Source organism: Lissotriton vulgaris, chromosome 4_1 (genome assembly GCF_964263255.1).
Source record: "Lissotriton vulgaris chromosome 4_1, aLisVul1.2, whole genome shotgun sequence".
Classification (NCBI taxonomy): domain Eukaryota; kingdom Metazoa; phylum Chordata; class Amphibia; order Caudata; family Salamandridae; genus Lissotriton; species Lissotriton vulgaris.
Window position 1 is genome coordinate 1,479,907,183 of NC_141691.1, and position 27,693 is coordinate 1,479,934,875.

The following is a 27,693-nucleotide window of genomic DNA, read 5'->3' on the forward strand; positions in this document are numbered from 1 at the left end:
GGCAGAAGGTGTTTTATCCCAGATATCAGTTGCAAGATCATCAATACCCCCCTTTAAATAATCAATACCCACCATATCTGGAGCCTAACCCCCCTCAAGGTAGACCATGGAATAACAGAGAATTTTTCCCACACATGTATAATCTACCTATCCAAAATCGCTTCCAGATTTTCTCTGGTCTGGATGGGGTTGATTGACAGCAAGCTCAGATATCCCAAGAAAATCTGGTCGGGAAAAAAAATTTTCCTCCAGTTTTTCATCCTTTTCTTAAGGGTATGGTTCCCCCTAAAAGTACCGAGGCTTTGAGCGAGTTACCCCAAGAATTGCCCACTTTACAAAAGGTCCTTACTTCTGATAGATTGACACCATGCGACAGTGATATTCTGGAGCAGATGCAATCTATCATAGATGTTAAAAATGGGAGTGGGGAACAGATAGGAGATGGCCCGATCCAGATAAAGAATGATCCATGTGCACTGCTGTTTTGGAATATAGCAGGGTTTAGGCAAAAAATTACTAACCCAGCCTGGGAGTCTGTAATAAATGGCCAGGATATAGTGGCCTTGCAAGAAACATGGACTCAGGAATCAATCCATGTAAATGGTTACAGAACCTTCTTTACACCAGCTGTTGGAGGTCATTTTGGTAGAGCAAAGGGTGAATTGACCACGCTTGTTTCAAATCAACTTAAAATTAAACAAGCTCATTGCCATTTATATTCCAGTTATTTTCAGCTTATAACCCTAAGGAATTTTAAAGGAGCCGGGGTGTTAATTATTAATTTTTATAATAATGTCCCGAGAGATGAAATTCTGGTTGTGATGAAGCAGCTTAAGGAGGATCTTCAGTTAGAGGTAGATAAAAATGATAGGGAGTTGATAATTTTATGGGGGGGGGATTTTAATTGTTCATTATGTACTAAAGGGAATCAGGGCCTATGTGGCCTAATGACAGAGAGAGATATGCATTTGACACATTTTGATCATACTCTGATGGGGGACCTGCTTAATGAATTATTATTCATGTTTGATTTAGGGTTTGCTAATGAATCTGCCCTAGAACCCACACCCTTCGCACCGACTTTTGTTGGTAGAGGCTTAGCGACAACCATTGATTTTATTATTGCCTCCAGTAATCTTAATCACAGACTGTTGGGGGTTACGAATATCCAATTACCCATAAGTGACCACCTTCCACAATGTCTTAAGGTAGTAGATTTGTTCCCAGACCCATCGACGGCCGCGCCTCTTGTTGAGACAGCGGTTGATGTTGTCCTCGGGAGACAAAATGGGTATACACTTAAATGGAGCAAAGTAATCCCCACAACCTTTTTTAAGGAACTCTGGGAGGTGTGCTCAAATAGTTTTAGGATTTGCCTGAGTGACAATTCCACTAATGATCAAATTATCGAGCACTTTGGAATAATAGCTACAAACATAAAAAGTAGCCTAAGGGTGGAGGCAAAACGTAGAGGTAAGGGACCCAAGAGTTGGTTCAATAACGCATGCACCAGGGCATTGAAAAATTTAAAACAGGCAGTACACAGATGCCCCAGGGATATAGGCGAAATAAGAGAGTGCAGGTCCACATACAATCAGGCCCTGAAAGTAAGGAAAACTGCGCTAAATAAGGAGGCAATAGATTCCCTCTGCGAGGCCTCGCAATCTAAAGATTCCGCTGCATTCTGGAAAGTAATTAACACCCCTTTCCCATATGAAACCCATACGGCGCGAATCGAGATTGCAATAGACGAGGATAAATGGGTAGATCATTTCTCAAATCTTTATAAGGCACAGGAAGATATCCATAGTGGGGGTCCTAACTTTAGTTTGGATTCACAACAGAGTTATAACCTGGTTGTAACACTTGATGAAGTACTTCTAGCCTTGAGATCTACCAAAGGTGGTAAGGCTGCCGGACCGGATGGGATTCGGGCAGACCTATTTAAAGCTAATACTGAAATCTGGGGACCTATGTTGGTACAACTTTTTAATGCAGCTCTCTCAATGGGCCTGAAAGAATCCTGGTTCACCTCTGTCATTGTCCCGATTTACAAGAAGGGGGATAGGAACAGTTGTGCCTGTTACAGACCAATCTCCCTTCTTGACTCATCAGTAAAAATTTTGGGACGTATTGTGTTGGCAAGACTCCAAAGCTGGGCAGAGGAAAATGATATCATCAGTGATTTGCAATTTGGTTTTCAAAAAGGGCACAATTGAGCAAGGTTTAAACCTAATGCTTTTGCAGCACAAATATATAAGGATAAAATTGGAACGTTTGTATTTTACTTTTGTGGATCTTTCATCTGCGTTCGATTGTGTATCACACTCTAAATTGTGGGGAATAATGAAAGGTTTGGGAGTGGACAATAACATCATTTGCTTCTTGAGGGAACTCTACAGTGGAGCCACCGCTTCTGTTCGCTACTGCAGGGGGGGAGAATGCTCCAGACAATTTAGTGTAGGCCGCGGATTGCGGCAAGGTTGCGTATTGGCACCTTTTTTATTTCTTCTTTATATTAATGGGCTCGAGCGCCACCTGCTGCATGAGTGCAGGGATATGCCCAGGGTGGGGAGGAGGGCAATCCCTGCGCTCATGTATATGGATGACGCAGTACTCATGGCACGCACTCCTCGTGCTCTGCAAAAACTAGTAGTTAGTTTTGAGAAATTCATGTTGAACCTAGACCTACTAGTAAACTGTAGTAAGACTTTTACAATGAACTGTGGCCCAAAACCAGGTAAACTGATGAAGCGTATGTTTTAAAACAATGTGCCATTGGATAATACCCCAACCTTTTCTTATTTGGGCATTTTATTCCATGAGTCAGGTTCCTGGACAAGTGCAATTAAGGCTAGAACTCTTTTATTTATGAAAACAATCATGGCCCTACAGAATTTTGTCAGAAAATTGGGCAGGAAGCCGATAAAAGAAATGTTAACCATATATAAAGCTACATGCTTGTCTGTGGCTATGTATGGCTCAGGTTTGTGGGGATACGCAAATGTAGATCAAATCCAGTTAGTAGAGAATAAATTTTTGAGGGGAGTCCTAGCAGTTCCACAGTGCGCTGCCACATTCAACTGTCACGCTGAACTTGGCCAACCTTACATAACGGACATTATCAAAATTCAACCTATCCTATTGTGGCATAGGGTATGGACTACCAATGAATGCGTTATGAACAGGGCCCTGTTACGGGACACCCTCAGTTTGGACCATGTGGACAGAATGGAATGGCTGGGATATGTAAAGCATTTCCTAACCGAGATTGGATGCTATTCATATTATTCGGATCCATCCTCAATGGATACCATTTCCAGGAGTACACTAAAAACCATCTGCATGGACCATCTTGTGGATAAGAGGAAGAGAGTGGAAATTTTGAAGCCCTCAGTACACTCTCACCTTCCTACTCTCTGTGAGACTAACTCTGTACAGCCATATTTATCCCTGCCCATGACAAACTATGATCGTTTTCTTTTAACTCGTTTTAGATTTTGTATATTTTTTAGATTAGTGTCTTTTCCATGTATGAACTCATGGAATCACATTTTGCCCACTTGTTTGTTTGATGGTACGTCACAACAATCTGACATTCATATCCTTTTTTTCTGCAGATTTTATAGTGCCTTCCGTAGAAAAATTATTGTCCCTTTTTTAAAAGACATGAATTTAACCAGATGTCGCCCAGCTTTTTTAGAAGTACAGAAAATGGATACGGTTTTAACTGTTACTGTGGTTTTAAATTATTTAAAAAAGTGCTTTTAAATTTAGGAAACAAATGCTAACTGAAATGGTCTAGACCTCCTACTGATCTACCTCACTGTACTGTTAATCATGAGATGTAATTATTGTAATCATTGTAATCATTGTAATTTGTTTTATGTCTGCTACTTTTATGGTTATTTGTTTTTAACCGAATAAAGTTTATTGAACTGAACACTGAATGCTTTGCTCTCTCAGTCCATTACAACAGGTATTATTTTTGCTTCTAGAATTGCCAGGTCTTCCGCATTCTGGATAAACAGCGTTTTGCAAAAGAAATACTTCCCAAGTACTTCAAGCACAACAATCTGTCAAGCTTCATACGACTACTCAATATGTGTAAGTACCAGGATTTGAGAGTGGAGATAAATCTCGGGATGCAATCGTACTTAATCGAACCAGGGCTTTCAGTGGAAGTTTTTTCAATAATATATAATAGCCATAGTTGCTGCTTTTCTATGTTATGCAACTAACAACCACTGACAAAGCCAATAGTCTTGGCTTGTTGTAGGTAAGATGTTACTTGTATCATATATCTGGATGACAGAAACAGCAAAATACAAGTCGGGCAGCACACTACGCAAAGCACAGATTTTTTGCTTACGAGTTTTTAAGCCACGCCCTTATTTACATTGATTTACATTTTCTGAAGCAGCCACCATGGTTAAAGTTGAAATAGGGTTCTGTGCTGATGACGGAAAGCGCATGAACGTGCACGAAGAGCTGGTCACGAGCGCGAGACAGGCAAATGCAAACGCAGTTGGATAGAAAAACTGGAGGGGGGTCTCTCATTGGCGCGACCTCGAAAAAACATGCAGGAATTGACAAAGGAAATGCGTGTGGCTGCAATACTTACATGAGGCTGGGGCGGCCGCCGCACTGATTATAATCAAAATGTTTCCTGCAGGCCCGGGGCCTCATGAAGTGGCCACCATGGTTAAAGTTGAAATAGGGTGCTGTGCCGATGACGGGTATCGCTTGAACGTGCACGAAGAACTGGTCACAAGCACAAGAAAGGCAAATGCAAACGCAGTGGGATAGAAAAACTGGAGGGGGTGGGGCGTCTCTCAAAGGGACCGGGCCATTGCAATTAATGGTGTTGCTTAAAACACATAAACAACAAGAAAGAGTGAAATACAAAATGAACACAGCGCTTAAAGTAAAAAAGTGAAAGCGACCGCGCAGCCGAGACATGAGAACCAGGGAAAGTGAAAGCGACCGCTTGAAACAGATGGCCCCTGCATGCCTCTGCTCTCTCCGGCAAGGTGGATGCCGCCACATGCACGAGTGTGTGGAAAAGAGCAGCCAATTTCTAAAGGTCATCTCCCAGAGCAGAGCATGCATGCTGCACTAGTCTTGACCTAAAAAGGGCAGAAAAAAAAGGGCAGAGATAGCACAAATAAGCTCACACAAACGAGCAAAAGGTATTGGCAGGAGGCAAATAACAGAGAACAAAGTCACAGATGGATGAGGAGGCACCAAACAGGGGGAAGAAAACACGGATTAGAGGCACAAAAATGGGTAAAACGAGGCACAAACACAAGGCAACAGCAAACGGAGGCTCAAGAGAAAGACGCACTGACTAGTGTTAAAATAAACAGATAACAGAGAAAACTAGGCACAAAACACAAGTCAGCAACAAACAAAGGCACAAAGAGAAAAGGAGCACAAATTAGAGGTGAAAAAGGGTGGCAAGGGACACACAACCAAAGAGATACACAGCAATGGCACAACCAGACTAGAGCAGACCAAAGGCGGAACAATAGCAAGAGAATGCGGTTGAGAAAGGGAGAGAGGCAAGGAGTGGAGCGATGCGGGACCTCAGGCGCAGGAGTGGGAGGTAGGCCTCCCTCCAGGCACAGGTAAGAAGACCTAGGGGCTAGGAAGAACCTGCTTTTAACCTGGTTCGAAGAGTAATGCTCCTCAGGATGCTGAAGGCTTTACCCTGAAACTTGCCTAGCTTAATATTTCCTGGGATTGACTACCTGAGTCTCAAGCCGCACTATAGTTTGCTAATTGGTTGCTCTAATGGTGCTCCTATGTCCTTCTCCTGACGAAGACAATGATTCATATGTGGGTACATTCTGGGCTCACAGAATGATGCATGGCTAAGATCTCTGCCGATTCTGGCCTAGGATATCATTATCCTGGACAGTTAGGGAACAGTCTTTGGACAGTAGAGGTAGTGAAGTAGAGTTCAGTGTGGCGGGTCTTTAGGGGGAGACACTATCCAATGAGCTACTTTGAAGTGGGGCACAAAACCCATTTAAAACATTTCAGGTGCAACGAGAAAGGACTAGAGTTTTTCTACAGCACACCAATAGTCAATATTTAGTCATTTACAAGTATGTCTCATCTGTGGGTATGAATAACCCCAATTACTCTACTGAGAGATAATATCAACACTACCAATCCAGGAATTGAAATCCAAAACAATTAGGGTCCCATTAGGATGTCGGGCGCATTGCCTCCGCCAGGCTGGCGGTGGCCACTGCCGGCCTGGCGGAGGCAATCCGCCCGACACCGTATCCCGAATTCCCCCCGCCATATTAGTATGGCGGGGGGACCACGGCGGACGGATAGACCGTCTGCCGCTTTTCCGCGCCGGTCGCCTTGTGACCGTGGCGGAATAAGCAATATATGGTGGCGGTGTCCAATGGACACCGCCAGCCATATTATGATGTGTGGGCATAGGTGTCTTTCCGCGGCGGCGATGCCGCCACGGAAAGGCAGGTGGTCTTTGCTTTGGGGGCCCCCTGTGGGCCCCCCTGGTGAAGGCTGAGGTGGTGGGTGCAAAGGGGGGGTACCTGTGGTACCTCCCAGCATTTGCATACACCAAGCAGCAGGCACCGCGCGGTGCCTGCCGCTTCGTGAATGCAAATGCGTGCATTCATTTTTAAGATTGTGGCGGGTGGTGCAGTGAGCACCGCCCGCCACAATGTTAAATATGAAATATGCGCCCACCACTGTGGCGGGCGCAACCTAATGCACACATCGGGACCCCCGCCCTTTAGGTGGGCGGTCCCGTTTACCGCGAGGGTGCCCGCCCGCCATCCTAATTACCCATTAGTCTTCTTCTTTCTCAGAAATCTTTATTTCCAAATTTCAATTGATTCCTTTCTCATTGCATTTGTGGCACATCTAGGTGTGCTATTAACACCTCTAGGTAGTAGGTGTTTAGGGTTAATTAAAGCACCCGGGTTTAATACTTTGAGCTTAATTTGTTTATTTCCACGCCTCTATAAATTGACAAAAAAATTTTTTTTGACTATCTATTGAATGTGTGGACATTTCCTTGTCGGAGAGCACTACTACCTGTTTGTTTTTAGGTTAAAACATTTCAGGTGATTGAATGAGCATTTGAATGTATGAATGAATGAATGCAGAGCTCTCAGGTTTACCAAGTATATGCATGAGTACCTCACCCGGGCCCACTTTTCGCTTTGCATTCTGGGACCTACATTCTAGTTTATCCCATTATAAAAATGAGGACTACAGATCTTGGAATCCAAAGCAAGAAACTTGCTTGCATATGCTAAACACAGGTGGGTCATGGAAGCTTGGGAGCTCTATTAATGCACAAATAAGCACATTGGGAAAGTGATGGTATAATGTGATTAACGGTAGACAGGATGGCCCTTTGTAGGGAGCACAAGGGCATTTCACATGAAAATGCACCACCCCTTCCTTGTTCCGTGACTTTTCCTCTAGGCAATATGGTGTCTCTTTGAGGCCAGATAGACTGGTCACTTCAGTTGTACAGATGTAGAATTCGGGAGTTTCCCAAGTCCATGTGGGACTCCAAGTCACAAAATGAAAGCAAAACGCTAAAATGGGTGAGCTACTTGTTGTATCTTATATCTTCCTGCTGCTCAGCTAGAATGCATGTGATGTGGAATGTTGGATGAATGGAATGTTAGTGGTTTGTGAATGTCAGTTGGGTGAGGGCTGAGCAGCAGGACATCTGCTCCTGATGGGGTTATTATTTTATCTACTTAACTTAACATCATAACCTAAATAAAGTAACTTGAATAATCTATTCTGAAGTATCCATCTTCTTTTCGAATACATCATTTGGCGATTGTTGTGAAGATGAATCCACGCGTGCAAATTAAAAGAAATGGAAATCTAAGGAGTACTGTTAAGAAAACGTGAAGAGAAGTTCAAGCTTGAAGGGAAAGGAAACATGAATAGTACAGAAAATCGAAACAAAGGAAATCTCGAGGTAAATGAATTTTAACAGTGATTTAAAGTGTGTGTGGAACGCTGTCTGGCAATCAAACCCCATCAGTGACCTGGACATCGGTCGCCTTGAAACCCAGGTTTGCCAGATCCACCCATCAGCGTGTAGTTTGTTTGTGCTTCGGGGGCAGTAAATCGAGCCTCGGTGTAATGTATATAATGACAGTTTGTTGCCCTAAGACCCAGTTCTGCGTGATCTGTCAGCGTTAATTAAGTGTTTCATACCAGCTAAAGGGTACTGTGATTATTGTTCGGAGGCGTAAATCGAGCCTCGGAGAGGGAATACAGTATTACCAGCAAGAGCGCGGTTTGGTTTTGTTCGGAGGTGAAAATCGAGCCTCAGAAGGACAGGCAGGGACATGATACCAGCCACTGTGTGGTGCCAATGTGGCATTTATCTAATGTGACAAACTAGAGTTGGAACTGAAATGAGAAACCAAGACTGGGCAACCGAAAGGAAAATAAGTTCTTTGAGACTTTCTCTGGTTTTGACCGTTGAATTCTGTGGAGAGTGATAACGGTTGGTATCTATATTTAAGATCAACACGAGACGTGACTGAATAATTTGTAAAGGCTTATCTCACCAGCGGCCTCTGTGATGGAACAGCACTCCATGTACGTCTGATGCTGGCGTGGAGAGGCAAAATTTGGTGCATATTTGTGCCGTGAGCCAGCCGATCCGACGTTGATGTGCGTGCCTCCATTTTGGAAATATTCTGCTCATGCCGCTGATCTGTGAAGAATGCCAGTGTTGCCAAAGGAGTGGAGTGAGGAGTTTTGTGGAATTTTCAAATCGCCACATATGTCATCTAAAGATTCACAATCGGGTTTTGTATAGTTTTCTTCTTGCCAAGGATGTCACCCACAAAAATCACATTTGTTTAGAACATTTCTTAGAGGTTATCGGCAGTGGGCTCAAGGTCTTTGTAATCAGCATGACAACAGCGTCAATTTAGAAGTTTTAGAGCCCAGAAGTAATAGGAACTGCTCAAAGGTCCCAGAAACAGCAGCGGGTCAGTGAGCACAGAAGAAGCTGTAAGGACAAAGGTCAAAAAAATAGTAGCGGGCCCGTGAGCCCAGAAGTGACTGAAAAGGACAATGGTACCGGAAATAGAAGCGGGCCAGTGTGCCCAGAAGAAGTAGTAACAAGACACTGTTCCAGTATTTGACCACAACAGGGTCTAGGATCCCTAAAGTGTTGTGCATGAATGGTGTCGGGTTGTTAGGCCACTCATTGGTTTGTGTTGTGTATGAGGTGACTGCTGTATCGTTATGTCTTTCATTATTTGTGTAGTTTGGTTGTAGGTGAATAAGTCACCAAGAGCTCAAGTTGGAGATTAATGTCCCGTAACTTGATCCACAACTGGTGTTGTGTATGAGTTGGTGTTATGTGGTTAGGCCACTCATTGGCTCGTGTGTGTATGAGATGACTGCAGTATGGTCAAGTCTTTCATTATTTGTGTAGTTTGGTCGTAGGTGATTAAGTCACTTTGCTTTTCCCTCGCACGTCAGGGTTGCGTTGGGAGTGTCCCTCGCACGTCATGGTTGCGTTGGGAGTGTCCCTCGCACGTCAGGGTTGCGATGGGAATGTATTTTGCCTCGCACGTCAAGGTTGCCTTGGCAGTATTCCTCGCAAGTCATGGTTGCGTTGGGAGTGTCCCTCGCACATCAGGGTTGCTATGGGAATGTTTTGTCTTGCACGTCAAGGTTGCGTTGGCAGTGTCCCTCGCACATCATGGTTGCGTTGGGAGTGTCCCTCACACGTCAGGGTTGTGTTGGGAATGTGCTTTGCCGAGAAGGCTATGTTGTATGTGGTCGCCCATTATTAGATATTGTGTAGTGTTGATTGGCGCATTAATGAGTTATGTGAGTGCGTGTTCATTTGTCTGAGATGTGCATGTAGTTTCCTGATATATATGGGGTTAAGGTTTGTTCCTGTGTGTGTTGATTGTTGTACTGGTCAGGCCAACTGGTAAGATTTGTGGCGTATAGGTTTGTTGGTGTAAGATGTAGGATAGTGGTTTATTTCAGGTAGTTATGTGATGCTCTGCTCAGATAATAGTGTAGTGTGTAATCCCTAGTATAGTGCGTGCGAGAGGAGATGTTATATATGGTCTCAGGATGTATCTTCTGTTATATATGGTCTCAGGATGTATCTTCTGTTATATATGGTCTCAGGACGTATCTTCTTTGTCAGATTGATGAGTTGTGGTATGGTGTGTGACAGGATGTATCTTTTATGTCAGTTTGTGACTGGTTGGGGTTGCTAGGTGTGTGGAATTGTATTGCATATTTATTTGTTTTCAACTTATTTACTAATGTACTTTCCATATTGTTATTATCTTAATTGTTTCATCTATTGTATTTCATAATGCATTTGTTCACCAACGAAGGGAGATGTGTTGTATCTTATATCTTCCTGCTGCTCAGCTAGAATGCATGTGATGTGGAATGGTCGATGAATGGAATGTTAGTGGTTTGTGAATGTCAGTTGGATGAGGGCTGAGCAGCAGGACAGCTGCTCCTGATGGGGTTATCATTTTATCTACTTAACTTAACATCATAACCTAAATAAAGTAACTTGAATAATCCATCCTGAAGTATCCATCTTCTTTTTGAATACATCATTACTCACTTTGCTAATTACGTTTGGGTACTTTGAGAGCTTTGCTAACCACCCTCCCCTTGGTCATGCCTTTTGCCCCATACTTTCTTACTTCCCTACCTCGTCCTCTTTAGAGTACTTCTCTACGCTTTCTACTTAAACCTGAGGAGTTTTCTCCCTCCCTCTTAAGTAGTATCTATTCCTTCATGTGAAGCACTACCTCGTTTTGAAGGTAGGTTTGCTCTAAATAAATCACAGCACATAAATACATATCTACATTTCTTCACGATTATCTTCATGTGAACACTGAAGACAAACATGAGAATTTACTGTGTATAGTAAAGTAATTCATACCCCAAATCTCATTCTTGTAATTCATTAGGTCAATTACATATAGCATGCACTGGGTCGTGGTGCGGGATATGGGGACGGTTATGGACATTAAATACATAAATACATTCTACTTTTTTTTTTTTAATGAAGAGTCCAACCAACATAAAAAATAGATGCCAATACAAAACAATCAAAGGTAACTGGAACAAAATGGGATTTTCTCCATTGCATCTCTGAAGATGTCTGAAACCCCGCATGACCTGCACAAATCCAGTAAGAACCGTTTGTAACTGGTGAACTAACATTTTGACCATAATTGCTCCAACTTGAATGGTGTTGCTTAACAGTTAGAAAACGGTGCTGTTTTTGACTTCTCTCTGTAAAACCAATCGTTTTGCTAAAGTGGATAATAACGATGAAAATAGCAGCGTTTTCAATAGTGTCTCTGCGTCCTAAACTCTCAACTCTCGTGTACTTGGATGCAGAGTGCCTCCCCACTGCCAAGATTCGGGATATTGAGCAAGCAAGGCCGATGCTGCAGCCAAAACAAATCCTGGTTACTCAACACAGCACAATGTGCGGGGCAAGTGCGAGCACTTTCTGACTACATTGTGTAATGAACTTAAGGCCGTGGCGAACATCCCATCGGGGAATTCTGTGACCAATTATGACAGAAACAAATCTGTTTGGCTCTGGGAAGTTGCCTTAAAAAGAAATATTTTGGTTCGAGTGCTTGTGTGAGAGAGACGGGCTGCTGCTGCTGCTGCAGAGAGGCCGTCCTTGACACAGGAAGTAGATAACACCTGTCAGTAGAATTCGAACCACCTGCTCGCGCTTCCTCAAGGATTCCAGCTGTGTAGCTGGTTAAACGCTCGCGAGCTCCCATGCGCAGCTTCCTATGCTGCAAAGTGTTTTTATAGCTGATGATTGCATGTTATTGAGGGGGATTAAACAGTACTGGCAAAGGAAGTTCGATCCTTTTATTTAGTGTCTTGCAAGCGTTTCGGGTGAATAATACAAAAACATTATTACTAAGTGCAGCGCGTGCAGATGGTATGATTCGCATAGTGGTTCTTGCAAGTGGGAGCATAGGGCATTGCACTACTTCTCAGGTTTCCTTGGAGGTTGGTCATTTGCGCCTTTCATGCTTGCACTGCCGAATTTATAATGGAATATAAGGGGAGATTTTCAAGAAAGTGACCCATCTGTGGGGAAACCTTTGCCCCACCATGGATGCGCCGTATTTACAATACAGTGCACGGTGGCGCAGGGATTGACAGATGCGTCAGAAATTCTGACGCATCTGTTGGCGCAAAACTCACGTACTGCTGGAGTCGTGTCACAAGCACGACGCAACTCCAGCAATGCATTTTGAGGCCTATCCTGATTGTGCTGTGTCACTCCTAACGTCTACTCCACGCAGGTGTAACGTTTTGATGCAGTGGAGTTCTAGAAGTGGCGCAGTGAAATCTAATAGATTTCACTGTAAGATTTCGCTGTGTCAGTTCTACAAGGCTTTTTGCGTGGCAACGCCCACCCTGCATAGATTTTACCTGATGCAGGTATAATATGACGCAGGGCTTTACAACGTGACGCATCTCCCTAGAAATGTCACGTTGTAAATGGGCAGCATTTTTTATGCCGCCGCTGGATCACAAAAAGTGATGCAACAGCAGTGCAAAAATTAACCAAGGGGCTTGTAAATGGCTTGTAAATCTGCCCCTAAATTTATTACAGAATGAGCAGGACTGCAAGTACTTGCATACAAAGAAAAGACCTGCTCAGCCCCCAGACCGGCCATCTTCTATGTATTTTTCACCACGTGAGCGGAGGGGGCAGGCTCACTGCCAGTGAGGCACCTCTACCCTCCCCTCCCCAAAAAAAACCCAAGGAAACCCCATAATCTTCTCAGCCCGCCTCCCATATCTTGGGGTGTTTTCAGCCCATCTTTTGATCTACCTAGTGATATGAAATCCTCACTTGCTAACTGTGTGAAGAGAGATGTCGTGGCAGGTCTGCAGCTCTTCAAACATGGAATCAGGAGAGATGCCCTCTGTAGTCTTCCAAAAGGGACATTTGGAAGATATAGTCTAAATTGACGCTGTTGAGAGCTGCTGCTTGTTGAATGCCTGGTCCAGAATGGGGCTCTGCGCACGGGTGCGGATGACTCTTTTTGCTTCCTTACAATTCTGATGATTCTCACCTAGGTAAGCGAACGATGTGAGATGTTTTTGGATTGTTTTCTGGGTTGTTTTTGTTTAAAGGGTCAGAGCAGATTCTGGCACGTTTCAAATTATTAGTTTTAGTATAGATGAAGGCCCCTTTTCTGCACTTTTCAGAACTTTGACGGAACCTTCAAGTTTCCCATGTACATGAGTGAGTAGCTTATCCAGTCCAGGGTTTTTATTTGCACTCTAGTAGCCCTGAGTTAAAAGTGGGATGAACATAACCACAAATCACCAAATGCAGAGGAAAATACCAAAACTGGATCAGCTACATACTCATGGAACTGGAAACATGAGAGTGCTGGTATACACCCATCATGATTATTTGTAGGGTGTCCAAATGACCAGATGTCACCAGGGCACCTCTTTTCTATTCCTGTACTTTGCCTGTACATATCATTGTTATTAGGTGTGGGGGTCCAGCGGCTCAGCTCAAATTAACTAAGACTACAAGTCCCAGAATGCACAGATATGTTAAATAAAAATATGGAACTGGAAACTTGGTGTCCGCAAGACATGGACTCATCTGAACACTCTACTTATTTGTCCTATACATTTATGGATGGTGACAGTGAAAACGCTCTTTAAAAACACGCTTGTGAAAGCACTCGTGTTTTTGCACAAGCAGTTGCTGCTTATGCTCTAGAGATCTGTACAGCAGGTTTGACTACACAGTGTGGTGCACACGTGACAAGGACATTTTGAAATGTCTGGCAAGTGACATAAGCTCATGTAAATAGTATAGTTTGGAGCTCACACGTTTACAATGTGAACGTGTGGGTAACTCCAATGAAAGTTTTTCATTTACTCATTGGGGCTTGTAGCCGTGATTCTTCTAATGAGATTTTATATAATGAGAGGAAATTGACTACAAGGGCCTCATTTATGAGCCCTTGCGTCACTTTTACGCCGCTGGTGCATCACTTTTAGTGACGCACCAGTGGAGTAAAAAATGTGCCTTGTTGCACCACATTTACAAAGTGACGCATCTAAGCAGATGCGTCACTTTGAAAACCCCTGCGCTACATTATACCTGCGTCAGGTATAATGTATGCAGAGGTGGCGTTCCCCAGCAAAAAGCCTCGTAATAGTGACGCAGTGAAATCTGAGATTTCACTGCATCACTTTTAGGACGCTGTTGCGTCAAAATCTTGCGCCTGCCTCACAGCAGGCGAAAGACTGACGCAAGTCTTTTCCAGCAATGCGTGACTTTTGCGCTTACAGATACGTCAGAAATACTGACGTATCTGTAACTCCTTGCGACATGATCCGTCATACTGTAAATATGACGCATCATTGGTGTCGCAAGGAGGGTGCAATGAAAAGTGACGCATCGCTGTTTTCACGCAGCGATGCGTCACTTTTCATAAATGAGGCCCCAAGTTCTTTGATGCAAAGAAAGGTGCCTAGACTGACTGAGCTACTCACACATGGAATTAGGAAATTCGAGAGCTCCCAGTAAAGGCCCACAACATTAAGTCAACGACTGCTGAATCTGACTAAATACATGGCACGACCTTATTCCTTAGTATTATGGGCTGTCACTGGTATTGTTCTACATACTTTATTTCAAATATTTGATTTGAAAGAAGGACCTTTCCGGTCTGTCCTCGTATAGTAGAACAACACAAGAAGTGAAGAGCCGTCTAACCCATCCACGACTTTGTGCCTGTACTTTCTCTCCTTCCTGAAACACTCCGCGTTTGATCACTCCTAGTCAATGAGGGAGGAGCTTCCGGTCCATTCACTGCAGAGGTACCTGATACGTTTTAGAGGCCTTCTGTGCGAATAAAGGCGACTTTATGAATTGAAACAGTGATTTGCACCCCTTTTAATTGCCATCCTTTGTTTAATTTTTGGATTGCCTATTTATGCTTCTCTGTTTGACTCTCTGCTTAGATTCGCAGTACTTAAAACGTCCCACTAAAATTAATTGAAGGCGCCAAAATAAAGGACCAATGGCGCAGCAAAGGCTCCGTGGGCCTATTGCAAGCAGCGAATTTAGAAGAACCCCTCCTGTGGGCCCAGGTCTCGTCGCACCTGCTGCACTGTTTATGCCTGTCTCGCTGGAACGTGCAAATCTGCAAGGCAAAGATGTTCAGTTCCAGTAAATGTGGCCCACAGGTTTTCTTAAACAAATCCCTGATCAGACTGTTTTCCTCCCAGTCAAGGACTCTTGAGAGACACTGGCCTTGCTAATCGCTGATATCATGGCCTCCCTGATGAAAGTGTACATACTCACTGTCTCAAGGTTGGCCTTTTCACTAACGATAAAAAAACAAAACAAAAAAACTCAAAGGTAATTTTTGTTCCATTCTGTAAACATTTATTTGCCAGTCTTGTTAAAGAACCTGTTAGAATCTGTATTTAATGTTTTTAGGTTGAATGTATGACGCTACTAAGCATACTAACAGCACGCCTGCCATTATAATGCTGGTATTACTCCACTAGTACGCTTACAGTGGACTACCATTACAACGCATTCTTTTACCATGCATATACCTTTACCACCCATGCAATTACAACGCAAAGGCATGCATGGTAAAGGCATACACTTGGCAAAAGTGTGTAAGGTAAGTAACACTACCCTTTCCTACCCTAAACCCTAAATCACTACCCTGCACGACGCCCCCAACCCCTGACCCCCAGCCCCTACCCTTTCAAAACCCCTACCCCTGGACGACCCTTTGGCCCCCAGCCTTTGCACTTCCCTAAACCCTAAATCACAACCCCTGAACGACACCCTGACCCCTAATCCTTTCCCTACCCTAAACTCTAAATCACTACCCCTGCACGATCCCCTGATCACCAACCCTTTCCCTACTCTAAACCCTAGAACACTACCCCTGCACGACCCCCAGTCCTCTCCCTACCCTACACCCTAAAACACTACTCCTGCATGACCCCAACCCTACCCTAAACCTTAAAACCCTACCCCTGCATTACCCTCGCCAACCCCCAGTCCTCTCCCTACCATGAAACACTATCCTGCATGACCCCCCTGACCCTCAGTCCTCTCCCTACCGTAAAACCCTGCACCTGCACGACCCCCCCACCCACAGTCCTCTCCCTACCCTAAACGCTAAAACACTACCCCTGCATGACCCCCCAACCCCCAATCCTTTCCCTGCCCTAAACCACTACCCCTACACAACCCGACCCCCTTTTACCCTAAAATAGCATCTCCTACTCAAGGCCCAATCCTCCTTACCTCTCTCTCCTCGTGGTTCCTCTCTCTCCTTGTGGTACCTGGTTCCTGTGGTTGTCTGAGGGGCGGTACACGTCATTGTGCTTCTATTTCCTCACAACGACAGGGATTGCCTTTATTTTTTCACAAAGTATGTGCTTTTACAGTACACACCTTTACAACAATTCATTGTAAAGGCATTCATGGTAAAAGCCCATGTGTTGTAAAAAGAATGCATAGTAAAGACTACGCGTTGTTACACCACATGCCTGGTAACGCTTCCGTTGTAATGTCATGCGGGGTAACAGCCGCCTTGTAATGGCAGTTTCCCCTTTAGATATAATGTTAGCCAAGACCTTTTAATGTTACTGAAACAATATGTATAATACACTTCCTTATAGTGGCTTTCATCCAGCCTCTCCATCCATTGGTCTGTTGTTGTGTCATTCACATTTTTCTTCGGCCCAATACAGCAATAGGCAGATTGCCAACCCCCTGCAGCCATTGGCTAACCTCACTGTGATTGATTACCACTTCTACATGCAAAGTAGTTTCCTTAAGTGTCAGTGAAAGGGAAAGTATGCTTTTTGTGACCAAAAACATATCTTTGCTTTTAGCCAAATTTATATAGATTGATCAGTGCCAGCAATTTCCCTAACAACAAAGGTTTGAAGAAAAGTGACAAAAGAAAACAAGCATTGGCAAAACCAAAAGGCTGACCTCTCATACCAGACCTATTGGCTTTGTTAATGCTTGTTCAAGTACAGAGTTAGCAGTTGCTCTGTTTCTGGTAACTTACCAAGGCAGCACTCGATGGGGACCTTTCAGATAACATCTTTTTAGTGCTGTGTAATACAGCTATAAACTAACATGCAGCCTTTTTCCTCCAGTCTTTTGCTCCATTGTGACTGCAGTTTGTGCAGTCTATTTCTATAGAATAGGTACAAGTTTAATACATCATTTACAAATTTACCCTTCACCCACTATCACGTTTCTTCACTGAGAGTTTGCATTCTGATGAACGTGGTTCACATAAGGTTTATTGTTCCTTTGTTGTGCAAGCATTTACTACTCTTTTCTATGAATTTGAGGTCTCTTTGTAAGGCCCTTTTTAAGATCTAAGTTTAACGAACAAGCATTAAAAAACACTATACTCTAGGTCTCATTATGAGAATAGGCCACTGGCAGAAAGGCAATGGGTGAAGTTGTGTGAGGCATGTGATGCTCAGAATGGAAGAAACCTCGGGGAACATATTGACAGACTTGATGTTATCAGCTTGAGTAAAATGAGGGAAATAAAGTAGCAACTTACAATCGGTCACCCATGTTCCCGCCTTTTATGTAACCTGCAATGAATCAGCTGTGGCTAGTGATTTTCCGACCAAGGCTACCCCAAGCACTGCTTTAAATGATCATTCATTGCCAATAGAGAAGGTTGGGGGCCATTTTGGATAAGGCTCAGAATGGTTGCTATCCAAATTAAAGTCAGTTGGGCTAATGAAGCTCCATTGCCAGGTAGGTTACCCACAGCTATATTCAAGTGTGATTCTGCCTATTTGACTCAACACTAAAATGCCCTATTTAATGAAAGCTTCCTTAATCGTGCTGTTCCCAAGTAGTAGTGGGATGTGTATGTACATCCAATCAACAAGAAGGTGTTAAAGTCAAACTATCCCCTCAGTACCATACCTGATATTGAGTCACAATTCTATGTGTTCATTCTCTGAGACGAACCCCAAACCTAGACCGATGAGGTGGGAATCTCACCTAGTTTCAGATAGGCTTCGTACCAGAGTGTGGGACTGTTGTAAATAGATTAGGTAGGCAGCAAGACACGTCTTCAGGTTATTAAGTTGGATGTATTAAGTTAGACAAGACAAGACAGCAGATCAGTAAAACCCCACAGTTGACCAGACCAAACACACATAGGTAACATGGGAGACAGAGAACGTAGGAACACTAAGAAAGGACTACAGACACCAGGTAGTCATTTTGATGTAAGTATAAATATACAACAGGGACCTACATTGTTGAGCTTTCCCTTTTGGTCCATTGTAGTCTAAGTACAGGGGACAAACTGTGTGCCTGATTGATCGATTTTAGGACCACCTTCGGCAGTGTAACACGGAGGCCCGTTAATACGGGGCATTCCACCTACATTATTGAGAATCATACAATTGTTATAACTGGATCAGGTCAAACTGGCTGATAATTTACCATGACTGAAATAAGTAACATCCATAAAGGTTGGATCCTTGCATCCATGCTTATATGTCACAGATATTGGCCCTGTCCTAATATCCCAGAGGATCTGTGCACCAAAATTTGGGGCCACCATTGTACATTATACAAACGTAGACTACACCACACTAACATGTTACTGCAGCAAACTGTTGATTCGCTTTGCTGCTATAACCCACTTGAAAGAGAATCACTCCAAACACAATGTGGTGGTCTTCGCTCGAGGTCGGAAAGAGGACGCCTTGGATTTTGCATGACTTGAAATCGTTTACACATATAAGTACTTAGGTGTGCTGTTTCATTCCATCAGCTCCTATTTTGCACATTTGGAAACACTTACGCCAAGGGCTGCCTCACTAATGTTTGCCATTTATTGGCCATCAAAAACCCTCTCCGGACCGTCAATAAAACCTCCCCTGGACGTAAACGGGATTAAATTCCTTCCATGGCTGAACTATGGACTGGAAGCATTACAACGCCAATTTAAACAATGGCTCAATAAAACGTGGTAATTTGTTCAGAATGCTATTCTGGTTGCCAAAGTCAGGACCAAATCCGCCTGGACCTCTGTAGAACCCAGCACTGCACTGGTTTAGAGCAAAGATTGCAGAATCCAACTCATTTAAAGGAATATTAGGATGGGAATCTGACTGTTCAACATGTAGTGAAAGCCCGCCATGGCATTTGGCTATAGACAGAGCCCCAGAACAGTTTCTATGAAGTCAGCGTGGGACTAGAATGTCACATTTAAAACTTTAAAATAATACTGATACAGCCGGTAGGTCTCAGCTCTAAAAGGACGAGCTGCTAGTTTTGCAAATTCCGCATATACCCATGCGGGAAGACCTAAGTGCACTCATGGCTGGCAATCTAGCGATGGGTTTTCTATCAAAGAGAACCCATTTCAAGATTTCTGCTGATGCCCACATATGCATAGTGCCACAGGCAAACAGTTGCATTGTTGTGGGAGCAAATGGTACCCAAAATGTAGACACCCCAAAATTGACCTTATTCGACTCTCCTGCAGGAAACTGAATCGGACACAGCGTTAATCCTCAGTTTCATGAAGCAATATGTCCCCACGTGAAGGCACCTCCCCAAAACATCAAATTAGCAGAGAGATATAGTTCATTGAGTAATGTACACCACTCTGTAACTGACTTTTGGATCAATAAAAATTAAAGGGTTTTACTACAAAAAATCAAAGTGAGCAATACAGAAAAAAATGCCACGAAGGCTCTTAGATGCAAAGTTACATAGTGTTGGCAAAAATCAAAAAATATCCTGGGGCCTCACGCACAGTGCAGTGCCATATCTACAAGGCCACGTAGAGCCAACCTGCGTGGCTTTTCATGCCCTTGTAGATTTGGTGTGAGGCAATGCAGTGCAAGTCACTGTGTTGCCTCACACTGCAATGGGAGGCATGTCATGAGCGCTATTGTGGATATTTCCCCATAACACCCATGGCAATTGACATATTCCCAGATTTACAACATTCTGTAAACATGGAAACGCGTAAAAAGCCTATGCCTCCCCAGGGGAGGCGCAACAAGGAGAAATAACTTTATTTCTACTCGTGTTTCCTCTTTCAATGTGTGCAGCATTCAGCAGCACACATAGAAGGAGGGCATTGCCTCCATTGATTCTTTTTGTGCAGGAAGGTGTGCCTTCCTGCACAAAAGGAATCATTCCCACAAGGCAGACACTCTGCACCATGGTCCAAGGGTGCCTGCATTGATGCATGACAGCTAATTGTGTGCCAGCTCTGGGAGTGAGGACACAAATGCGCCATATCTCATAGATACGGCACGTTCCTGCCCTTTTATTTTGACGTAGAGCAGCGCAGCAAGAGGTCTTGTGGCGCTACCCTACGGCAAAAGCGTGTGAACAAGTCCCTTTATGTCTTAATGGGAAGCAAAATCAATAGTAAATTGGACAGCATACCAAGCAGCATCATGGTAAACTAAAACATTCTGTCTCACCCACAAAATCAAGTGCTTTTTTTTGCAAAATGTTTTCATAGAATATTAGCAGTTCTGCAGATTCGTGGTGTGAGCAAAAGTATAATTTCTTAAGCAAATCTGAACACAAGTAAAACAAGTCTCATTACCATCATGTCTAAGTACTATCCTATTTTCTCGACGAAATATTGAACACCATTTGATGTTCTATCAAATATGAAACATTTAACAATAAGACTTTCTGAGAATGAATATCTCCAGGGAAGAAACAGAAAAAAAATTGTTATGTATCAGAATTTAACATCCACACCATGGAAGATTCAAAGTGAGCAGGACAACTAAATAGAAGTAACTATTATGACTCCATCTTAACTCTGTGCTGAGGAGCCCATTCTTCTTCATCTGCCCAGAATGTCCAAACTGTCATGTTGTTCATTCAGGACTGGATGAACTGCAACCACCTCAAACTCAATCCGAACAAGACAGAGTTGGTCTTGACCGGAGGTGGTTGCAGTCCCTGGTCTCCGTCCCATTGGCCCCCATCACTTGGTGCACCCCCACTCCCAGTTCCCAAAGTTAAAACCCTCGGCATTCTTCTTAACGCCCAACTTTCTGTTCACTCTCAGGTTAGTTCTGTTGTGTCCTTTTGTTTCTTTTCCCTTAGGACAATCAGGAAGATCTCCCGCTTCTTTTCCCTCCCGGCTCTAAAAATCATCGTGATGGCAATGGTGCTCTCACGCCTTGATTATGGCAACATAATCTATAATGGCGCGCCGGCCTATGCTATTCACCGCCTGCAACTAGTGCAGAATCAGGCTGCTCACCTGATTCATGGCCTGCCCAAATTTCACCCTGCCACCCCCCTATTGCAGGCACTACACTGGTTGCCTGTGAGAGAGCGAGCCTTATTCAAACTTGGCTGCCTCACTTTCCAGGCCAGAATGGGCACCGCCCCTGAGTTTATATGCTCCGCCATCAAGCCCTACATGCCGGGTAGAGAACTCCGTTCCACCCACATGGCACTCCTGGCCACTCCACGTTTCAAAAAGAAGAAGGCCGGTGGAGCAAAATTTGCTGTCCTCGCCCCAGCTTTCTGGAACTCCCTTCCTGCGGGACTTCGCACTTCACCTTCCCACACAGCGTTCCGGAAAAATCTTAAAACCTTTCTTTTTTCCCGAGCTTTTGCTGCCTAACCTCCCCCTGCCACTGACGTTGGTCGTAATCTGAAAAGCGCCATGAAACCGCTTGGTGAAAGCGCGCTTAATAAATGTTTTTAAATTCAAATTCAAAAGAATTTGCGCAGAGGAGGAAAGAAACAAGGCCTAACTAAAACATATTATGACCTCGCACACCTAATCTTTTACTGCACCAAGGTCACGACATTCTGGAACAAAGTGAGAGACCTCATCAATAAGATAGTGGGACACAACATACAGCCAGGCTTCGTGGGGTTAGCCACCGCATTCATGGCCCCGGAACTCGACTCCAAAGGGGACAGTAACCTGATTGACCTCCTACTCACAGCAGCAGTTAAAACAATACTAGCGAACTGGAAGGACACAGGGAAGGCGCCCTTTAAAAGCTGGGTCATTTGGGTCACCTTCCTCAGGGGGGCGGATAACATCACAGCAAGGAGCTCACCCAACCATACAGCAAGAGGCGAGATGTGGGCTTCCCTGGACGAGCACCTGGGGCCACACAAGCCCCCATAGACAGCCCACCATAACCTACCACGGACACTGGAGGCTCGGCGGATAACTGCCACCATGACTGCTCTGTCCCCCCCACGTCTCTTCTCTTCTCTTCTCTTCTCTCCTTGCTCCTGCTTCAGGCTTTCTCTTCCCTTTTCTTGAGGGTAATACAGCGGCTAGCCAAAATAGGACACGCCAACCGGCCGACCGCAGATCATTATTACTCCTGACCAGGCATGTTTGTCGACATGCCCTCTGTAACCACAACGGCGTTTGTAACATACCTGTATTGCCCTCATGTATCGGTACTGTACTGTATATAAAATAGCCTTCTAATAAAATACTTTGAAATAAAAAAATAAACACTCTTCTCTACATCTTAGTAAGTTTGTTTCAAATACAATTGTATTACTTCAATTCATGTCTACGTATGTAGAATGATACAAAAAAATTCCTAGTGTACAATTTTCACGATACGTAAAAGCACAAACCCACAACAAATCTACTGCATTCTGACTCCTGTGTTCGCTTACTTTGTGAGTCAGGCGGTCATTTGTAATTTACTGTTCTAACTTCTAACATGCTGGACAGCAATGAAAGAACAGTGAATCAAAATATTTAAAAAAGAGGAAAAGAAGTGTGTGGGGATTGGTATAGAATTAAAGGAGTGTGCAGGGGGGGATTAGTAAAAATAAAAACAAGCACTGCCAAAGGCATGTTGCCATGAGAGACCTTCTCCATTTGCTTTCGAGCTGCTCCCAATTGAACTCATATTGGACTGAAGTGGTGAGCATTTTGGTGGAAGCCACAGACTGTACATTTATGCCTACACCCCGCTTTTGCCTACTGGGTCTCTTTCCTCACCCTATTTATTGGTTCAGTATCGAAATATCGAGGGACAAAATATCGACTTATCAAAATATCGACGCCAAAATATTGAGGAACAGAATATAGAATGCCTATCTACAAACAGGTAAGTACTAAAATATCTATTCCAAAATATAGAATGTTAAAATATAGTTAACTAAAATATCGAACTTTTTAAATGTATTAAAAATATTAGAAATGTAATTAAATAATGAACATCATTAAATAAAACATAATTAAAATAATGTAAAAAAGCTTGAAATTTAAAATTAATTAATTAAATGTAAAAATGTTTTTTAAAATATATTTTTACTTAATATTATTATAAAATAATTATTAATCTTAATTATAAAATATTTAGAACATTAATAAAAATATATTGACATACATATATAAATAAACATATTATTTAAATATAAAAATAAATAAAATATAATAATTAAAATAATTAAAATAATAATGTTTATGTTAATTAATAATGAGTGAAACAGTAGTGAAAGCACTAGATAGCATAGGGGTAAAAATTACTATTCCCACTCCAGAGAGTGCAACAGTAGGGAAAACGTTGGATAGCATAGGGGTAAAAATTACTATTCCCACTCCAGTGAGTGCAACAGGAGGAAAAACGTTGGATAGCGTAGGGGTATATAAATTACTATACCCACTCCAGAGAGTGCAACAGTAGGGAAAGCGTTGGATAGCGAAGGGGTAAAAATTACTATTCCCACTCCAGACGGTGCAACTGTAGGGAAATCGTTAGATAGCGGAGGGTAAAAATTACTATTCCCACTCCAGAGAGTGCAACAGTAGGGAAAACGTTGGATAGCGTGGGGGTAAAAATTACTATTCGCACTCCAGAGAGTGCAACAGTAGGGAAAGCGTTGGATAGCGTAGGGGTAAAAATGACTATTCCCACTCAACGAGAGTGCAACAGTAGGGAAATTGTTGGATAGCGGGAGGGTAAAAATTATTATTCCCACTCCAGAGAGTGCAACAGTAGGGAAGGCTTTGGATAGCGCAGGGATAAAAATTACTATTCCCACTCCAGAGAGTGCAACAGGAGGGAAAGCATTGGATAGCGGGAGGGTAAAAATTACTATTTCCACTCCAGAGAGTGCAACACTAGGGAAAACTTTGGATAGTGGGAAGGTAAAAATTACTATTCCTACTCCAGAGAGTGCAACAATAGAGAAAGCGTTGGATATAGGGAGGGTAAAAATTACTATTCCCACTACAGAGGGTGCAGCAGTAGGGAAAGCGTTGGATAGAGTAAGGGTAAAAATGACTATTCCCACTCCAGTGAGTGCAACAGTAGGGAAAGTGTTGGATAGCGGAAGGGTAAAAATTACTATTCCCACTCCAGAGAGTGCAACAGTAGGGAAAGCGTTGTATAGCGTAGGGGTAAAAATCACTATTCCTACTCCGGTGAATGCAACATTAGGAAAAGCGGTGGATAGCAGGAGGGTAAAAATTACTATTCCTACTCCAGAGAGTGAAACAGTAGGGAAAGCCTTGGATAGCTGGAGGGTAAAAATGACTATATCCACTCCAGAGAGTGCATCAGTAGGGAAAGCGTTGGATAGCGTAGGGGTACAAATTACTGTTCACACTCCAGAGAGTGCAACGTAGGGAAAGCGTTGGATAGCGGGAGGGTAAAATTAATATTCCCACTCCAGAGAATACAACAGTAGGGAAAGTAATGATTTTAATATTTAAATAACAATACATTAATTATCAATACCAATTTAAAATTAATTAAAATGAATGACCAATTAAAATATTCAATAATTAATTAATTATAAATACCAATACATTTTATTTATAAAAAGTAATCACCTATTAATCATTAATTAACAATTAATTATTTTTCAATACCAAAAATATAATAAAATAAAAAATTATCAATTAATAAAAATGACCAATTATTAATTAACAATTAATTATTTAATAAAAAAGATAAATATAAATACATATTTACTTAATTTCAACTAAATTTCTTCCCACGCTATTGCCCTATAACCCACAACTCACTCCAAATAATACATTAGAACAATTAACATATTTATCAATTAATCAATTAATTAAAACTTAATTACCAATTATTAAAAAATAATTACCAATTAATAATTAATTAACATTTAATTAATTACCAATACATACAAACAAAAATTCATATTTACTTAATTACTTCCCCTATTCCCCTATAAACCCACAACCCGCTACAGAACGAAACCACAAAATTAAATTAAAAATAATTATTAATTCATAAAAACTCATATTTCATTTACAATAATTAAATTTCTTCCCACCCTATTCCCCTTTAAACCCACAACCCGCTACGTAATTAAATTACGCAAAAATTAAATAACAAAACAATCATTATTTAAAAAAAATTAAACATACATTACAAATATAATATATATTTTTTACACATATACTAGCAAACATAACTCTAAAGGGTCGAATCCGATTAGGTAAAATGCCCACCGAATAGCCGTACAGAGATTTTTCCCATACGAATCGTATGCAGAACCGTACCCGTATGTACGATGTAGTATGATCTGTACCCAAAGCAGTTCTCCCTACGAATCGTACCGAAGACCGTACAACTCACTAATCCGTATGAATCGCATTCGGAACGCGCATGTCAGTACGGATCAAAGCTGCATTTTCCGACCCAGCAAGTACGAATCCTATTGACATCACTCCGTACAACTCTTTTTCTACGGGAGCTTAAAACATCCGTAAAAGCAGATTTCGCCTTGGAATGCATAGGAAATGGACCCCCACGGTAAAGGTGCGTACACCCCATGATTGCAGGGGTACGGTGCATCGGGGTATGATGCGTACACCCCTGGATTTCAGGGGTACGGTGCGTATGTCCCCAGGGTTACGGTTCGTACACCCCAAGTTCGTAGGTGTACGGTGCGTACACCGAGTGCTTACATCCCTTGATTTCAGGGGTATGGTGCATATGTGATAGTGTTGCCCTCCGTCCGAATTGCTCAAACGCGACGTTTACCGTACAAATTGCATACTCATTCCCCGGTCCGGATCGTACTTGACAGGTCGTACGGCATTTTTACGAATCGTACGGTTCACTGTGCAGGTCAATGTCGTACGGATTTACCCTTCATTCTCATACGGTTCACAGTGATTAGGACGTATTTTCTCGCAACGGAACGTACTACGCGATTTGGACGGATTTGTATGATTCGTACGGAAACGGCTACGAATACGAATCGTCGTACGGATTCGTTTCCCGAATCGGAATCGACCCCTAAATTTTTTTTCGATACTATGGAAAACGATATTTTAAATTTGATATTATAGGATTCGATATTTCTTACCTTAAATTTGATATTCTGACCAACTATATTTTGGTCAGTCGATATTCCGTCCATTCTATATATTTTTTCGATATTCTGGGCAGTTGATATTTTTTTTTTCAATATTTAGGGTGTTCACCCTATTTAATATAGCGTTACTGTTCAGTAATTGACTTGGCCCTGGTATTTGCTAAATGGAAAATTAGTATGGTTTGGAAATGTCCTTAGGCTCTCTCACTTAGAGGGCTGGGTGGTAGATGTTCTGCGTCGGACATATAGGGAAGGAGTGACAATACTCTGAGAAGCCCATCAAGGTAGACGGTCTATGGACTTCTCCAGGGCATGGGACACTTTGCTAGCTGATTTTCAGGGAGGTGAAAGTGAAAGTGATGAGGAGGACCCTACTTGAGGACCACGCAGATTGTGGTTCCGCCCTTCTTCTGAGCCTCCCACTCCGATTATACACGACTGAGTTGCATCTTCTCTGTACCCCTATCAGCCACGGGCATTGATGCGGGATTTTCACATTGATAGGAGGCGCACTGGTGTTCTCTTTTATTCTTTTCCATTGCTTCCATCTTTGCCCGCTCTGAGGGCGGAGGGAGATGAGACTCCGCGATGTAGGTGGTGCTAGGGGGTTTTGCTTAACTACTTGTCCCATAATCCTTGGTGACTTTGAGCATTTTCTGTTCATGACTTTTGTTGAACTTTGTACTTATTATCAGCCATATGATTGCATTTTTTGTTTCCCCTCCTTATTATCCTTAAATGGAGTGTTTCTCTTTCATGCTTTTTAATTTAATGATATGGATATCCTATCATAGACGATGTACTAGCATTGGTCCTCACTATACATTGACTAGATTGCTCAGATCAGTGTTTCCTACCTTAACTTTCCTGTAAAGAACAACAATGCTATTGTTTGGTATTTGATTCAACATAAATCTGTTTACAAAGAAGAATCACTGGCAAAGGCAAGAGAACTTAACTTTTTTGCTTCGTCAATGCTTTTTACCAACACTGTGCGGCATTGGCAAAAAAGAGAAAAAGGTGTGATGAACCACTGCACGAATGAACATCCACACATCATGATACTGCAGGTATTAAATGGGATAAGCAGCACACAAGGAAGAGAATAAGTCAGGGTAAGAAACAACTCAGAGTGCATGGGGTGGGTTTTCGGATGTGGAGCAGCACATGAGGAAGAAAGCAAGAAAACACATGCATGCTCTTTAAATGAGGAA